At 38.4% G+C, this 16,642-nt stretch overlaps 1 protein-coding gene across 1 annotated transcript in view; it reads right to left on the bottom strand.

The window, feature by feature from the left end:
* LOC138809812 (aldose reductase-related protein 2-like) overlaps nucleotides 1–16,642 on the bottom strand; it is a 28,700-nt gene that overhangs the window by 2,019 nt on the left and 10,039 nt on the right. Inside the window, exons 9-11 of the transcript XR_011366947.1 lie at nucleotides 15,751–15,909; nucleotides 13,949–13,992; nucleotides 13,184–13,253 (exon numbers count right to left, since the gene is read on the bottom strand). The gene's annotated coding sequence lies outside the window, so the exon portion shown is untranslated. The remainder of the gene's footprint in view (nucleotides 1–13,183; nucleotides 13,254–13,948; nucleotides 13,993–15,750; nucleotides 15,910–16,642) is intronic.

Genomic DNA, 16,642 nt, shown 5'->3' with positions numbered 1-16,642 from the left:
AATCAAGGGGTTAGGAGAGTGGAAGGGGAAGGGGAGAATGGGGGGAGACATGATACCCTAGAGTCTTGAAAAGCGCACAGCCCTTGATTCTGGAACAGCTAGCATGTGATAATTTGCTACTGCATCCCTGAGAAAACTAATGGAGACATTAAGGAAGAAATAAGAATGGAAATCATCAATATTGCTGTTCCTGTGAAGAGAGCAAGGATATGAACCCTGCTTTCCAATGACTGTAGGGCAGTCACCATCTTCCTTTAATCTCCAGTATTGTCCCAAAGTTGAGGCACTGCAGTGTTGCTTTTTCAATTAAGACAACTTAAAGCTCCTGGAGTCAGTCAGGTGATTGACTAGGGCAGTCGCCCGAGCTGTTAGTATCTTTGGCTCATTGACAGTAGCACCCTGCCCTCTCTCTCCTCTCTACTTCTCTGGTTTTCTGGAAGCTATGTCCTAGGAAAGAGAATATCATGGCACTATGGCCTATAATCAAGCTCTGCTCAACTCACATTTACAAAAGAATTTCTAATCAGTGAAAATCATTTATTTCTGAACAGAGAACTGAGTAGAGGATATTAACACTCTTTCCATTCCTATGTCACCTTGTACTATGAGAATAAAAACAAAAGAATTATGAATTTACACCGAGTCTCATTTATCATCGTATGCTTGAAAATATTCTGTCATTCCCAGTTTCAGAATCAAATTTCCCTGTTGATAAAAGTGTATTTCCAATGGTAGATGTTCTGTGAAAGAATAACAAAAATAAGATTAACTTGTTATCAAATAAGATAGGAAAATATTTGCTAAAATTGATTTCTAGGTAGATTTTTTTCCTTTTCTCCCTAAGTTTTGTTGATATGATACTAAAAATAGCTTGTTTTAAGTTGAGTTTTGGATTAGATGTTGAATCACTTTTCATAGTGATTTAATCAGTTTTCCACTTTCCTTTTGGCAGCTTAGTTTTTCTTACTAAGTTCTTTATGTTGTAAATAAAATTACTGATCCATTTCTGTTACATTCACAGCAAATGCTTTTATTCAAGTTTGTTTGCTACCTACTATTTTTGCATATTTTTATGGTTATACATACTCATTATTAAAGCAAAAGTTCATTTCTCACAATCTTTCCCATTGAAATACTTCCAAATTTTTACTGAAAATCACTTTCTACATAGGCTTCTTTATAATGTATATCACTGATCTATAATTATGATGTGCCATGATAATGTAATAAATAGAATCCAATTGTGTGATTATTTAACATGTGGAATTGGGCTGGGAATGTGGCTTAGTGGTAGAGTGCTTGCCTAGCATGCATGAAGCTTAGTGGTAGAGTGCTTGCCTAGCATGCATGAAGCTATGGGTTTGATTTCTCAGTACTACATAAACAGAAAAAGCCAGAAGTGGCTCTGTAGCTCAAGTGGAAAAATGCTAGCCTTGAGCACAGAGAGGCTCAGGGACATGCCTAGGCTGAGTTCAAGCTCCAGGACTGGCAAAAAAAATTAAAGTGGGGAATTACTGCACTCCTATTTAAGAAATTGAACCAGGCCTGGGCAGTTAGGCATCCTGAGGCTTGATTGAGATCCACATTGGGTCTCAGTTGTAGTTTGGTGTCATCTGGACAGCATTTTTCAGCTCTGCTTAAATACTACTGGATTAAATTTAGTCTCTGGGATTTGCAGGACAGCCATGAGAACTCCAGGATCTCCACAGTAGTTAGTACTCACTATTTCCAGCTCAGTTCCAGTGAACAGAATGCTGGAGGCCTGAGGTCATACACACTCTGCCTTCCTTCTTCCCATGACCAGCTATCTTTCTTATTCACACATAGCCCTTCTTCTCCTGTTCCTAGTTACTCCCCTTCCTCCCTATTCAGAAAGCAAGTTCCCTACTTAATTGTAAAGTAGAAAGAGCTGATTCAACAGGATTATAGTACATATCTTAGAGTCTCTCCCCATTGCAGAGGCTTTTGGATTAGTTTGTAACTATGGTGACTATTCCTAGCTATCCAAAAACAGCAAATACATTTTAGGATTGACTTAATGTATGTGTTAGAAGACTTGAAGAACTCCAGGCTTGCAAACTTCTCATTATTTAAAGTGTTAAGACAGATCATAAAATCAGGACTAACTATAACGCAGCTTTTATATTTACATCTGTGTTGGTAAATTTTGGCACATGTTATGAAAATACGTTCTGTCTATGTATGAAGATGGCATAAGGAAACACACTGAAAAGTTTTGAACAAGGTGAGATAAGGAAGATATGGAGAGAGAGGGCAATAGAATGAAATGTCATGTGTAAAATATCAAATGATATATGTACAATTGGTATACACTAAAAAATGAAATGAATGACTACAAATTGAATGACTGTAATGTCTAGCAGGTTGGGGGGAGGGGGCAGTAGGTACCTATGAGAGGAGGGAAGGTTAAGGAAGATGCATATTGTCCAAGTACTTTATATGTGCATATGAAAACAAAACAATGAGACCTATTAAAATTGTTTCAAGAATGGGAGGGAGGATGGAGGAGAGTGATAGAGGGGTTGCAATTTATCACAGAACATTGTATGTATTCATGAAAATGTCATCCTATATACCACTATGTGTTACCAATGAAAAATGTAAAAAAGAATCAAAGCAGTTGAAAAACTCTGTGATGGCTTCAGAACATAGAGAAATCAGTAAGCGGAGGAAGAGAAGATCTTGATCCCCATAAACGGGCTAGACCTAAACAATAAGAGAAATGACAAATAATCTCAAATTCATTGTAACTATTTCATACCTACCCACACACATGTTCTTCCCTCTGCTTCTATATATTTTCACCCCAGTGACTTTGAAGGATGTCTAGTTATGAATCTCTTTCTTGATGCCAATAAGACTCTCAGAAACCCATTCCTAAAACTACCTTTCTAATCCCAGTGCTCCAAGTTAATTTCAGATGTTAATCTCAGATGCTAATCTTATCTTCAGAGACAATGCTTTCACATGATTCACTTCATAATTTACAGATTAACATAATACTTGTTCTAGTCCTTCCAATTTCCGCTAATTTTACTCTATCCCAACGTTTAAGTTCCATTTATTCATTCAGTCATTTATAATAAATACTGCCCTTAGAAACAGGAGTCATAGTAAGTGTACGGTACGTACTGTCAAAGGAATGTCCTATACAAGGACTTCTATGGCAGGTAGCTTAGATTTAAAAAGAAGAACTTGTCAGAACCTCCCTTACGGGGCAAGAGAACTGACCCACTGGCCAGCAGACAGGTACCTGTGTGCTCCATTTTTAGCATCAGTTATGACAGTAAGTGACTCCGGCTTAATTTTGTTTTATCATACTCACCATTCTGACATAAAAATTGTTTTCAAAGATATATAGGATCAGACAATAAAGAACATGAGAAAACTTTCTAAACACAACATTATTTGAACTTAACTGGGAGCTGCTTTCCTAGTTACTGGAGGTGTTAGACTATAATACAAAAGGGGATGTTGAAGATTTTGAAGGAATTTTTTTGCCTCTCAGTTCTGCCAAACTTGAGAGTCCCTGACTCCATGCTAGCTGTCTCAGACCTCATCTTTCCAAGGAGTCACTGGTTCAGAGAGAGACACAGAATAGCTCTATTTCTTCTCAGGAAGGCATGTGGAATTTCTGAAGCCTTCCCTCCAAACTTGAATAAACATGCTACATTGTGTTTGTTTTTTTAATGATAAAGAATTGCTTCTGTGAAAGATAGAATAAATGCTCTCAGCCCTCCAGAGAAGGATGATTCTGTGTCATCTGCTATAGTTGCAGAAACGTATTATGGGAAAGAGTTTTAAGGAGCTGAGGCTTCAGAACAGGGGAGTGTCTCAAATCAGACACATACTTCTACTGGAGCCCAAAGCTAGGAACTGCATGTTGTTGGCCTTGGAGCTATCTGTTGTCCTGACTTGGCCTAGGCCCGGGCATCTTGTACATTGGAGGGGCAGGCTGCTAGGAAGAAGACAGAACAAATCTGTTAGCTCATCAGAGCTGGTAGAGCTTGGAGCTATGAAAGTACTCCCCTTTGGTGGGCTCATAAGGGATGTTGTCAAACAGCTGATACTGACAATGAAGGAAGTGTTTCAAATCTTTGTGTGAGTCCTGAGTTTCTGGCTTACTGTTAAAATGGAATTGAGTTTTGAAGACATTTAGATTCACAATCAACAGATTAGCCATGTCTTCTTAACAATTCATATAACCTTAGATTGCATATATTTTGCCATTAAATATGTTTTTCATTAGAATATAAATAGGCAGAAATTGATGTTTCCAATGTTCAATTTTTATGTTATATATATAGATTTTTTTAAATTGTAGGCTTTAATATACATAACTGTAAAGATGATTTATTTCTATAATCTATATTTTTACAAATATGTCACTAAGTTGTCTTTAAAACAAACAGAGAAGCTAGAAAGCTTCCTCTTTGTCTAGAAAATTCTGTGCTTACCACCCTACCTGCCCATCCCCTTCCCCATCCCAGCCTTTAAAGAACAAAAAGAAAAATAGTAATTTGAGGAGCTATAATAAACCCAAGCTCCATTTTCAAGTGACCTCACAGCTTTTTGTTTGAAAATGTTTATCATTAAACTGTGTCAAGACACAAAAAAATACAAACATGATCCTTACAGCATGAAAATTTGCTTTCAGAACATTATTTATTTACAAATAAATCAAGCCAAGCTGAAAGGCACAGCTGTGCCTTTAGTGTAGAAATCAGAAAGGAAAAAAGGAGTGGACAGATTTATTTTCCTGAGATCACTTTTCCGTCTGGAGACTCAGGCAAACATGAAATATATGGATTAAGAGATCCTGGCCTTTAGGACTAACATCAGATTGTTGCCAATAAGTTGAGGTTGGAAAAGAACCTCTTTCTGGAGCTGCTTAATGTAGGAGACAAACAAAAGAGAGGGAGCTTCTTTTGGTGGATGTGGAAATTTAATGCTTTAGAAAGAGCATGTTTTCTAATTTTACTGTTCCACTGACTTATTCTGTTTCTGCTCTTTCGGTATATGATTTATTCTGACAGTTACTCCTGGGAGAATCCGCATGTTGCGTTTTTTCTTAACCAACACCAGGAAGAGAGATTCTTTTTATTTATTTATTTATTTTATTGTAAAAATACTGTACAGAGGGGCAAGATAATGAGTACATTTCTTATCAAGCATTGTAGCTTCCTTCTTTGTTTCCCCTTCCCATCCTCTCCCTGCCCCCCCACCCAATAATCCCCCCTCCCGCCTCCCCCCCCCCCCCCAGAGATTCTTAAGGGAAAGAATGAGCTGGGTCTATGAATGCCTTGCTTTTCAGCAGCCTGCTCCCTTCTAACACTCTATTACCCCAGCTTTGGTAGGACGAAGAATAATGACCCTATGTCTTAGACAGGAAGCACAAGCCCCAAATCCAAAGACAGAAAGAGACTGTGCTTATGCACAGTCATGGTGTTGGGAACTCACCCAAGTCCACAGCTGATAAGACCTGGATTTACAAGTCAGCACAGTAGTGCAGAAAATCTCATTAAAAATGTATAAATGCATGACCATCTCAAATATCTATACAGACTGAAGTTTAATGTTACAAAGCAATAAAAAAAGAAACAAAAAGATAATCTCTCTGTGTTTGGTGATGTTGAATCCCAGGAGAAACACCTTCATATAGGCAAAAAGATCCATTTCTTATAAAATTAAAAAGAATAAAAACCCTATAAACCCTTGTTAGTACATAAAGGAAGGCCACTGGATTACTATAACCATGGGAACATCCTAGCAAGTTGACAGACTCTTGGCATTTCTATGTCCTGACCATTCCCTGGTGCTGGGTACTGAACCCAGGATCTTGCAAGTACTAAGCTCATATTCTATCAGTGAGTGTTTTTCAAGTTGTCAATGTTCTGACAATTTAACACATAGAAAAGGCTATACATTTTTCTAATGTATACACTGCAAATTGGCACTTTTCCCTTTTCTGAGGGTGTTTTAATAAAGAGGTACTTTTGAGACTTAGCTACTAGTTTGAGCATCATTTCATGTTTGTCTTGATTTTATTTTATTTTTTATTTCTCCCAGAATTGGGGCTGAAATTCAGGGCCAGAGCACTAAACTTTTTTGTTCTAGCTTTCACCACTTCAGCTATAGCTCCACTTCTGGCTTTTTGTTGGTTAACTGGAGATATAGTCTCAAGGGCTTTTCCTGTCTGGGCTAGCTTTGAACTTCTATCTCAGACCTCAGCCTCCTCAGTAAGGTAAGATTATGGACTTGTTTGTTTCCTGAAACTGGTTGTAGTGTATTCTGTCCTTGAGCTTACTACGTTGCCCAAGCTAGCCTCGTTCTCCTCTAGGGAGAAGAGATTATATTATATGCCACTATACTTGGCCATTGAGATTATTTAAGTGGATTAGTTGCAAATATAAGCACCAAGATGGTGATTTTCTAATTCCATAGGCTACACTTATTTGTTGAGAGTATATGGAAGAGTTTTCTATATTTCTTGTTTAGCTATTTCTGTGTGGTCTTGAATGCCTTTTTGTCTCTGACGTATTTTCTTCTTATTTTAATTCAGTGGGTTATTATTCATTTTCGTTCTTTAGTTGAGCTGAACGTTGTGTCTCTTAGGCAAGGCCCCATCATTTGTTACCCAGTCCTTAGTTTTTGGTGCAAAAAGCATTTTAGATCACCTTTTTTCTTTTCTTTTTTTAAAATCAGTTTTTTTATTGTGAAAATACTGTACAGAGGGGTTACAGTTACATGAGCGAGGTAATGAGTCCATTCCTTATCAAGCATTGTTGCCTCCTCCTTTGTTTTCCCATTACCACCCCGTCCCTCTCACCTCCTCAACTACACCCCCCACAGTCCCCCCATCTTTTTTCTTTCAAATGTAGAACAGGTATCTGAAACTAACTCTACTTCATGAATGGAGAATTGTACATATGTATTTATAGTTACACAAATCTTTTCTCCTGCATTTCATGTTATATTGATCTATTGTAAATCAAGATTTTATATTAATTTATATCCAATTCTGAAGGGCTTATTCTAGTTTTTAAAGTTTTTATGGATGGTGTCATTTCTATCTACCTATCTATGGCAAATCTATATCTTGGTGATAATGGAGTTTGAACTCAAGACTTTGGACTTGTTCGACCTACTGTTTGATTGGTGTTCTACCACTTTGGCAACATGGCCAGCTTGGCATTTTGCTGGTGATTTTGAAGATTGATTCTTTTTTTGGGGGGGGGGGTCCAGTCATGGGCCTGAACTCTGGGCCTGGGCGCTGTCCCTCAGCTCTTCAGCTCAAGGCTAGAGCTCTACCACTTGAGCCACAGTGCCACTTCCAGCTTTTTCTTTTTGCTTATTTGGTGCTGAGGAATCGAACCCAGGGCCTCAGGCATGCAAGGCAAGCGCTCTACCACTGAGCCACCTTCCCAGCCCTGAAGATTGATTCTTATGGACTGTCTAAGCTGGCTTCAAATTCTGATCTTCTGGATCTCAGTCTTCTGAGAATTAAGGATTACAGGCATGAGCCATTGACTCCCGGATTGTTAACTTCTCTTACAGTAAACCATCTTTCTCTATAAACTTCATAACTCAGTAGAAAGTGAAAATTCAGGACCGTTGTCTAACAGGCAACTCACACTTAGGAAGAAATTGCTGATAAGTATAAGACATAGAATAGAACAAAGGGAACAGAAGAGGGATTGTTGGTGCTCCCTCGGTTCCTATCTCACCTTGCACTGTCTCTAGTGAGAACAGATATAAATATTTGATCATCAAGACTGACAGTTTCAGCCTCATCCAAACTCCAAAATTATTGTTTCAATTTCTGATTAAAGTAGGCTACCGACTTTGAATTTATGATCGATTGTAAAGTCCTTCGTGGAATTACTTCAGATTATTTTGAGTACTAATTATGATAATAATGAAGACATCTAGCTTCAGTTTTCTGAGCTATAAAGTTGGAGTAAAAACATATTCCATGCATGTCCCATTCTCCTATGTGTCCTGCAGATATTATTGGGACACAAGGAAAATATCAATATCAACTAATGAAACAAAAATCACTCGCAACTTCTTCTAAAGGGGTAAAGAGGGTATCCCCTCTGAGCATACATTCTAGTGAATGTATGTAAATTATATATGTAATATGTTAAACATATGCTTTGCAGAAAAAGCAAACTAAGAAAGGTAAGAGGGACTATCAAAGGTCATAGTTTGATTATATATGAAGTGATAAATTAAGGAGTCATTTACAGGATAGTAAGCAAAGAAATAAAGAGAGGCAAAGAACTGTCTTGATATTTAGAGCAGACACCCCAGGGAGGGATACAAAGTAAGAAGAACAGCCTAGCTTGTTTAATATATAATGACAGGCAAAGTGTTGTTTGTTGTCTCTGCCAATTCTCTCTAATTTACCAGGGGCTGACTTTTGAATCAACAAAATTTCTGAAAAGAAGCTTTATAAACTTTGAAGTTATCCTACTGACAACAAATGAAGGAAATCATGTCAACAAGAACTGGCTGAATGGCCAGACGAATGTAAATAATTTCACAGAAGACTTATTTCTTTCATTCAGCTAATCCAGTGGATACATTAAATAATTAACTGACTTTAATCCTTATTTGTTATTTTTTAAATGTTTAATATTTCCCTGATTATAAGAGGACCATTTCCAATGTTAGAAAACTTTTACAAGGATAACAAAGTGAATTTATTTGTTAACACCAAGCCCACAATGGGATGTTATGAAAAGTTAAAAGACATTTGGACATTGGATATTTAATTAAAATAATGGGTGGATAAAGGTCAAAAAAGGGCCAGAATCAAACAGAGATGATGAAGCAACTCAGAAGATAGCAGCAGTAGAAAGAGACAATGGATCCCTGTTTCTTAGGGATGAAGAACATGAGAGAAAGTGATGTGTCCTACTCGTAGAATCTATATCATTTTTTAGAAAACAAGAGTCAAGGTGAAGGATTCCTGGCAAAACAGCAGAGAGAAAAGAGCACATGTGACTGCTATTGAGAACACTACTGAAGAGGGGAAAGAAAGGCAGACAGAGAAAGACACCTAATTTTTCCCATCTCTAGGACCTTCAACCTCTTAACATCAGACCCTTGAGCAAACTCAGTGGAAGTTATCTGACTATGGTAAAGCCTTAGGAAATCCTCTTCAGTATTATCAGACAGAATAAGGAATGGAAAGACATGAACTGATATGTGAGCCATTAGACAATGACCAGCAGAAGATTAAATGATCCAGCAACCTAAGGCTGGGTATCGTCTATGGAGAAGGCTGAGGAATGCAGATGGGAAGAGGTACAAAGGCAGGAGGAAAATGAGCCACTGGTGGTAAGTGTTGTAAGCATTCACCTCATCTCTGGTCCAATCCTGTCATCCTCCCTTTGCTTCCTTTGGAGAGAGTAAGAAAAAGAACACTTTGAGTGACTGTCTTCCTTTGAAACTCAATTCAGACCCTTACCATGCAGGTAGCCTTGAGCAACTCCATTGACCAACTCCTACCTCTATTTCCACTTCTAAAAATGTGAAGGATTAGAGTTGGGTTTCATGGAGTCATCTATTCAAAGAGTACTTCAGTGTATCCGTGCATAAGAAACTCTTAATACACACTGATTAATTTTAATCATTTTAATCATTTTCATCTTTGTATCTTAAGGTTAACAGAATTTGTGGCATAGAATAAACATTTAGTCAAATCAAATAAGCATGTCTGTATCACTTATGTGTCTGAGTCAGACATCTCTGTGGTAATCAGACATTGGTTGTTGACCTAAATCCAAGAAAACCCAGGTTTGACTTGGGTTTTGACCAGGCACAGTATGATTTGACCAGGTCACTACTCTGTGTCTCCCCTTACTTCTCAAGTACCTCCAACCATCAACCTGAGGAAGAGCTTGTTGTGTGCTCCATTAAAGTGCAGTATGATTTCAGATAACTTTTGCTAAATAAGACTCAGGGACAGAAAATTCCAGTACAACAGAGAACACTTATCTGGAAATCTCATCAAGGTCATTCAGCCTCAGTATTCTGCATGAAAGATATAGTCATTCAACTCAGTAAACCTATAGTGTCATCAAACATAAAAGAAAATTATTATGCCTTGGACATACAGTATCTTCCAAAAGATTCTTTCATTGAAGGTTTGGTCCCTAACTCTGGGATCCAATTTGAAAAGCAATGAGAGCTCTGAATGAATGAATGAACGAATGAATGAATGAGTGAATGAATAAATCCATAGACTGACAGATAATTTGATGGTATTATTGGAAGGTTATAGAAATAAGGCCTGGTTGGAAGAAGTAGGTTACTTCTGGCATGTGTGTGAAATGTATGACCTTTTTCCGGTCTCATTCCTGTCGTCTTTACTCTGTTTACTATGTACCAAAATGTGATCAGCCTTCTCTATGACATACTCACAGTGCTATGAATTTCTGCCTCACCGAAAACCTAAAACCAATTGAGCCAACCAACCATGGAAGGAAATCTCTGAAACCAAAAGCCAAAATAAATTCTTCCTCCATTAACTAATTTACTTGGATATTTTGTCCCATCGACCAAAAGTGACAGAATGTATTCTTCAAAGGCAAAATGAATGATGTAAGAGACATGGTTCTGTGGTGTATTCTGTCATCCTGTGCTCGCTCAGCTTCCTCCCATACCCAGATTTTGTGAGAGCACTTTAATGGAGCTCACAACAAGCCCTTCCTCAGGTTGATGGTTGGAGGTACTTGAGAAGTAAGGGCAGACAAAGAGTACCCAGTTACCAGAAGAAAGCTATATTCATGGCTCATAAGAAGCCCTAAGTGCTCTAAAATACTGTTCCCATTCATTCTCACCACATCTTGAGGTAGGAAATTGTACTGTCATTGACAGATTTGTGGTTCCTGTGAGTATTAATAAGATCATGATATGGGCAAAGAGTGGATAATCCCTGGCGCATCCTAAGCTAACACTGGGTGGATGCCCATTATAATCACAATTATCACCCCTAGTTTGTAGAGAAACCAACTTGGTGAAGTTAGAAAGGCTTCCCGAGGGTACATAGCTGATAAATAAGTACTTTCATTGGGACATAAAACCAGACAGGTTTACTCCTAAGCCTAATAACCCCTGCTTCTACTCAGCATCCAGCTCTTATTTCCTCCTTCAGTGTCTAACCACATCACAAACACATCTCAAAATAAACTCTTGATTTCTTTCCCTAAGTGGCAATTATATTCTTGTGTTGCTCATGCAAAAACAACACCAAATAATCAGGGCCAGCCTTGCTAATTCATTAGCAAATCTACTTGGCTCTCTTTCCCAATATATCTACAATCTAATTAGTCCTCACCCCTCCACCAGTAGGCTCAGTGATTGTCATCCCTTCCCTGTATTATTATAAGAGTATCTCTTTCTCCTCTCAGAACAAAAGCCAGTGGAGATCTTTTAAAACATATCAATAACACTTTTCTACTCAACAGCCTTCAAAGGCTTCATAGCTCATTCTAAGATAACCTACATTTCCTGCATGCTATAAGTCACTGACGTGCATCTCCAGACCCATTTGATTTTCCCTTTCCCCTCATTCCAGTGGCCTTCTTACTCATGTCTGCTAAATATTCCACCCCAGGAACTTTGCACCTGCTGCAGTCATGGTCAAGAATGCTCTGCCTCCACTATCCACATGGCTTATCTCTCCGTGCCTTCAGGTTTCAGCCCCAGTGTCACGTTAACTGTAGAACTGCCCCTAGCACCAACCTCCTGAAGTATCATATCACAACCCATTTACTATCACCGTTACTCTATTTTTAGTGTGGCTTTGCTTTCTATACGACATGTGTGTCATGATTGACTTCTGTTCAGTGGAAGTATGGACTTCGTATAGTGTGTTATCAGAAGCACCTAGAACATGCCGGACAATAGTACTTCCAATACTCAATTATTCTGTGGATGAATGAATGGGTTAATGAGTCTACCTCCTATATAGTAATATTACTCTCATAAAATTGTAGATAAACAAGAATTTCAGACATAATCTGCAATTCGGAATGCATCTCTCCTCATAGTGATTCACTGAATCAAATTTCAATGTTGGTAAGTTTCACAAAATAGTATTTGAACATAAAGTTCATCTTGGCTACCTTCCAGTTCTCCCAGCTAACCCTCTACCATTCAGAGAAACCTGATGAGCCTTCTGGATAACACTGAGCCACTTATTGAACAAAGACACGGGCCCAGTTTCTGTTAAAGCTGAAGATGGTGGCCATCTCCTCATTACTCAACGTGAAGTCAAAGACCATGAAAAGAGAGTCTTCCAAAGCACCCTTAGCAAAGCAGATCTCTGTGTGATCTGAGGTCTCATTCAGGGAGTGAGCATATATCCATGGCACTCCCAGGACCCAAGAGCGTCTCTCCTTATGTTCACTGAACACAAATAAATTCCCTAAATAGAGTCCTATATAATGACCGCAGTATTTACAGGAACTGCCAACGGAAGAACACTGGACTTGTAGGCATGCAGTCCCACAGTGAGTGCAGTGTTTGTCTTCCCCTAGGAACACAGTTGGGTCTCGAATGATACTTTTTCAAATTTAGTCAATAGCTCCAAGTATTCTATAAAGTAGGTATGCAGACTGGGCCAATCAAGTGGGCAATCAAGTGTCTCATCAGAGATGTAAGGGACATCTGTACTCAACCTGACAGAGCTTTCTGGTCTTTTTTCCCAGCTTTTCCTTGGACCATGGGATATATATCTTAGCTCCACTAAGACCAGCTCCTTAACTGAAGAGTTCAAAAGATAGTATTTAAAAAGAAGGATCCATCTGGTCACTGTAGCTCACTCCTGTAATCCTAGCTACTCACGAGGCTGAGATCTGAGAGAGTGGTTCAAAGCCAGTCTGGATAGAAAGTCCATCTGGCTCTTATCTCCAATAAACTGCTCAGAAAGAGAAGTAGAGCCTTGGCTCAAATGGCAGAGCTTTAGCCTTGAGCAAAAGAAGCTAAGGCCCCGAGTTCGAACTCCAGAACCAGCATTAAAAATAAACAAAAAACAAGAAAAATAAAAGAAGCCACCAAGAAGGCAAGGACTGCCTGAGAATCCCAGCGAGCGTGTCTCCCCAGCCCTGCACAGCTGAGGAATCTAGATGCCCAGCTGTGATCTTACCTCCAAGCTCTAGTGTCACGGATTTGGGGATCACTACAACACTCCTCTGGATAGGTAAGCAGATCAGAACCTGTGCAGGGGAAGGATGACAGTGTGTGTCCACTCACCAATACAGACCCCACATTCTAGTGCATTCTAGTAATCACGTCCTCCTCCTTTTTCTGCATAGTTTTCCTAACAGAGCTCCTTAGTATGTAATAAGCTTAGTTTTATTTGAAAATAGTAGTTGAGAATACTGCTGAAAGTTTGTCTAAACAGTACTTCCGAAGTAACCTCGGCAAAGTATAAGAGGCTATTTTTCACTTGAGATTTTGTGAAGTTTTCCAAAGGACATATTCACACATTTTTGAAATATATGTAGGCTTAAAGGAAAACAGGAAAAGAAAACACACCATTCAATCATTCATAAATATGTGATACTTATCATGGAACTGATTATATAGTACATATAGTGAATTTTTTTCTTTCTTTTATCTTTTTGTAAACTAAGGAAGATGAGGGCAAAATGCAGAGCATCTTGTACTAGGTATGAAAGATTTTCGAAATGAACGTAGGATGTATTCTAAATTGAATTCCAGGACGCAGTGAGATCTCGTATTGATATGTTCTTTGTAAATAGTCTTTTCTGTTGTTCCTTTCTAGAGTATATTCATTGTAAAATGTAATGAATTTTATTGTGATATTTTCATATACTCACATAATATCATTCAATTATATCCCTCTCCATTACCTTTTACTCTCTTCCCCCTTCCACCGATCCCTTACCTCTTCTTTAATAGTCTTTTTTCTATGTCGGTATTTTTAAAAACCTAGATAAAGAAAGAATTCATGGATGATCAGGTGAAATTTCCTAAGATTTTTGACAAGCATATTTGATTTACTTCTATATATTCTCATGAGATGTGCTGCTTTCAGTAATTTATCTACTGTGGCTCTTAATTATAGTAAAGCATTGCTTTCTAATATTATTTATTTGACTTGTAGAATGTAGCTCTATATGACAATGCATTGCTGGTAACATTTGTTTGTTTCTCTGTTCACATGCATTTCATAGAGCCTCAGGAGAGTCTGGGAAATCTGTCCATGAGAATGCAGATATTCCCATACTTCCTTGATTCCTTTTAACAGGCTTTTGGCTCTTGGCAGGCCCATTTAACAGTTTACTTGCCAAGGATAATTCCTTTCAAATGCATTTCCAGGATGCTAAGGTTACTATTTCATAATGGATTTTCTACTTCTTTTCCTCAGTTCTCATGAAAAGTTCACTATAAATTTTCTTACATTAGTTGTTAGGCTTCAAAGCACTAAGAAGAATTGTGTGCTGTGGATAAACCTTTTTGAACAAACAATCCACTTAATTCAATCATATGTATTCCAAAGTCTAGGATAAGCCAGGCTTAATACATTTTCAAGTGGTAAAAAGAGTACAACCTTAGGCCTACCAGTGCTTCCAATAGAACAGCTGAGCGATAACACAGTTCTTAGAGACTGTCCATTCTTTACTTTTAAAGATTTACATATAAGACTCCTTCATTTTCCCAGGCTGCCCTTCAACTTCCTATGCAGCCCATGTGGGATTCAAACATTTGGTTCTCTGCTTTAACCTGCAAAGTTTCGGGGATTAGAGATGCATAGTGCAATTCTTTGCTCAACATTTTGGCATTTAATGATTCTCCAATAGATAACATGTTGTGCTTTTGTGGTCCAACTGGGCAAGAAAGGGCAATACAGAAGCCTGCAGAAAGATCTTCCCTCTTCACCTCAGTCTCCTTTTTCACTGCAAAACCTGGAGCTACAGTGAAGAGTCCAAGAGGTTGATAATGTTCTGAAACAAGATATTAGGCCTATAAAACTAAACTTAAATTTGCAAGAATTGTCTAATCATTGATAAGCATTTGGTTTTCTGCTTAATAGACAAGATAGTCCTATATCTCTGCACCTATTCAACCCTACCCCAAGGATTGGAAGGATTGACTGAAAGAAAAGCTATGACATGTCTCATATTGGTACCAATAATATACATGTTCAGTGGCTGAACAGAATAACCTCTACTGGAGGAAAGACTTGGATTAAAATTAGAAATAAATGAAAGATGTTGCTTTGACTACTTGTAAAGAAGGGATGGGATGAATGACTTGAAGCTATTTGTAAAAGTAAAATCCAAGCCCAAACAAACAAACAAAAATCATGAAACCTTGAGAATACAAAGATCAGTATGCTGAGCAAAAGAAGAGCTTGAGCCCCATACAAATGGAAGCTAGAGATGTGGTTAGATACAAGCAGTGGGAGGAGTGACAGGTGCTCTTAAGTTCATTGTCTGGAACCATTTCATACCTATCCATGAGCATGGTATTCCTTCTGCTGCCAGATATTTTCTGCTCAATGACCCTGAAGGATTTCTACTTAAGAATTACTTTCTTGAAGCATCCAGGAACCCATTGCTCCTAACTACCTTCCTGATCCCCAATACTTCAAGTCAGCTTTCGTGAAGCTGACCTTCTGAGCAAGCATGTGTTTCAACATATTGACTCAACTCTAAATTCACAATATAAAACCTCAGTGCTTACCTCTAGGTACCTTCATGATCTTGAAGTTCATATTTTTGGAACATTCCTTATAGAGTAGTCTGAGCTTTTCCACTCCTTGACGACTTTTCCCACATTTCCTTCATACATCCTCTCCTCTCTGGAGTGCTGGTGCCATCTGTCCTGCCCTATGAATCCCTTCTGTATTGTAGAAAACAGCCATATGTGATACTTTTATACAATGGGATGGGAGGACACTAGAAATTTCACCCACTTTCAAGGGAAGAAATACAATTGACTATCCTGTATCTCATCTCTAAATCAACTTACTGTTCTGAAAGGTAAGTTGCAAATATATATATATATTTGGGGGGGGGGGGGTCCGGTCATGGGGCCTGTACTCTGGGCCTGGGCGCTGTCCCTCAGCTCTATAACTCAAGGCTAGCGCTCTACCACTTGAGCCACAGAGCCACTACCGGCTTTTTTTCTTTTTGTTATGTGGTGCTGAGGAATCGAACCCAAGGCCTCGTGCATGCAAGGCAAGCGCTCTACCACTGAGCCACCTTCCCAGCCCCGTAAGTTGCAAATATTAATGAGGGAACTATTTCTTTTTTTTTTTTTTTTTTACAAATCTCAGCTACAATGCTTTCAAAATATTGATTATGTGATTTACAGACTAACATACTAATGTAGTCCTTTAAATTTCAACTGGCTGTACTATATTCCAGTGCTTTGTGACTCGTTTATTCAGTCATTCTAATACTACTTTTAGAGCCAACAATCATTTAGAAATATGATGGAAATAATTTTATGGAAAGGAATATGTACTGAAAAAGAAGAACTATACGTGCAAAATTTGCTAGAATCTCTTTCCTGCACTATGGAGAGACAACTCACCGGCCAGCAGGCTTGTGCCTGGATGCTCCATTGTTAC

Source organism: Dipodomys merriami, unplaced genomic scaffold (assembly GCF_024711535.1).
Source record: "Dipodomys merriami isolate MVZ:Mamm:240054 unplaced genomic scaffold, mDipMer1.0.p SCAF_5, whole genome shotgun sequence".
In the NCBI taxonomy this organism is placed as follows: Eukaryota; Metazoa; Chordata; class Mammalia; order Rodentia; family Heteromyidae; genus Dipodomys; species Dipodomys merriami.
The sequence above is the reverse complement of the archived record's forward strand: the minus strand, read 5'-3'. Positions and strand labels throughout refer to the sequence as shown.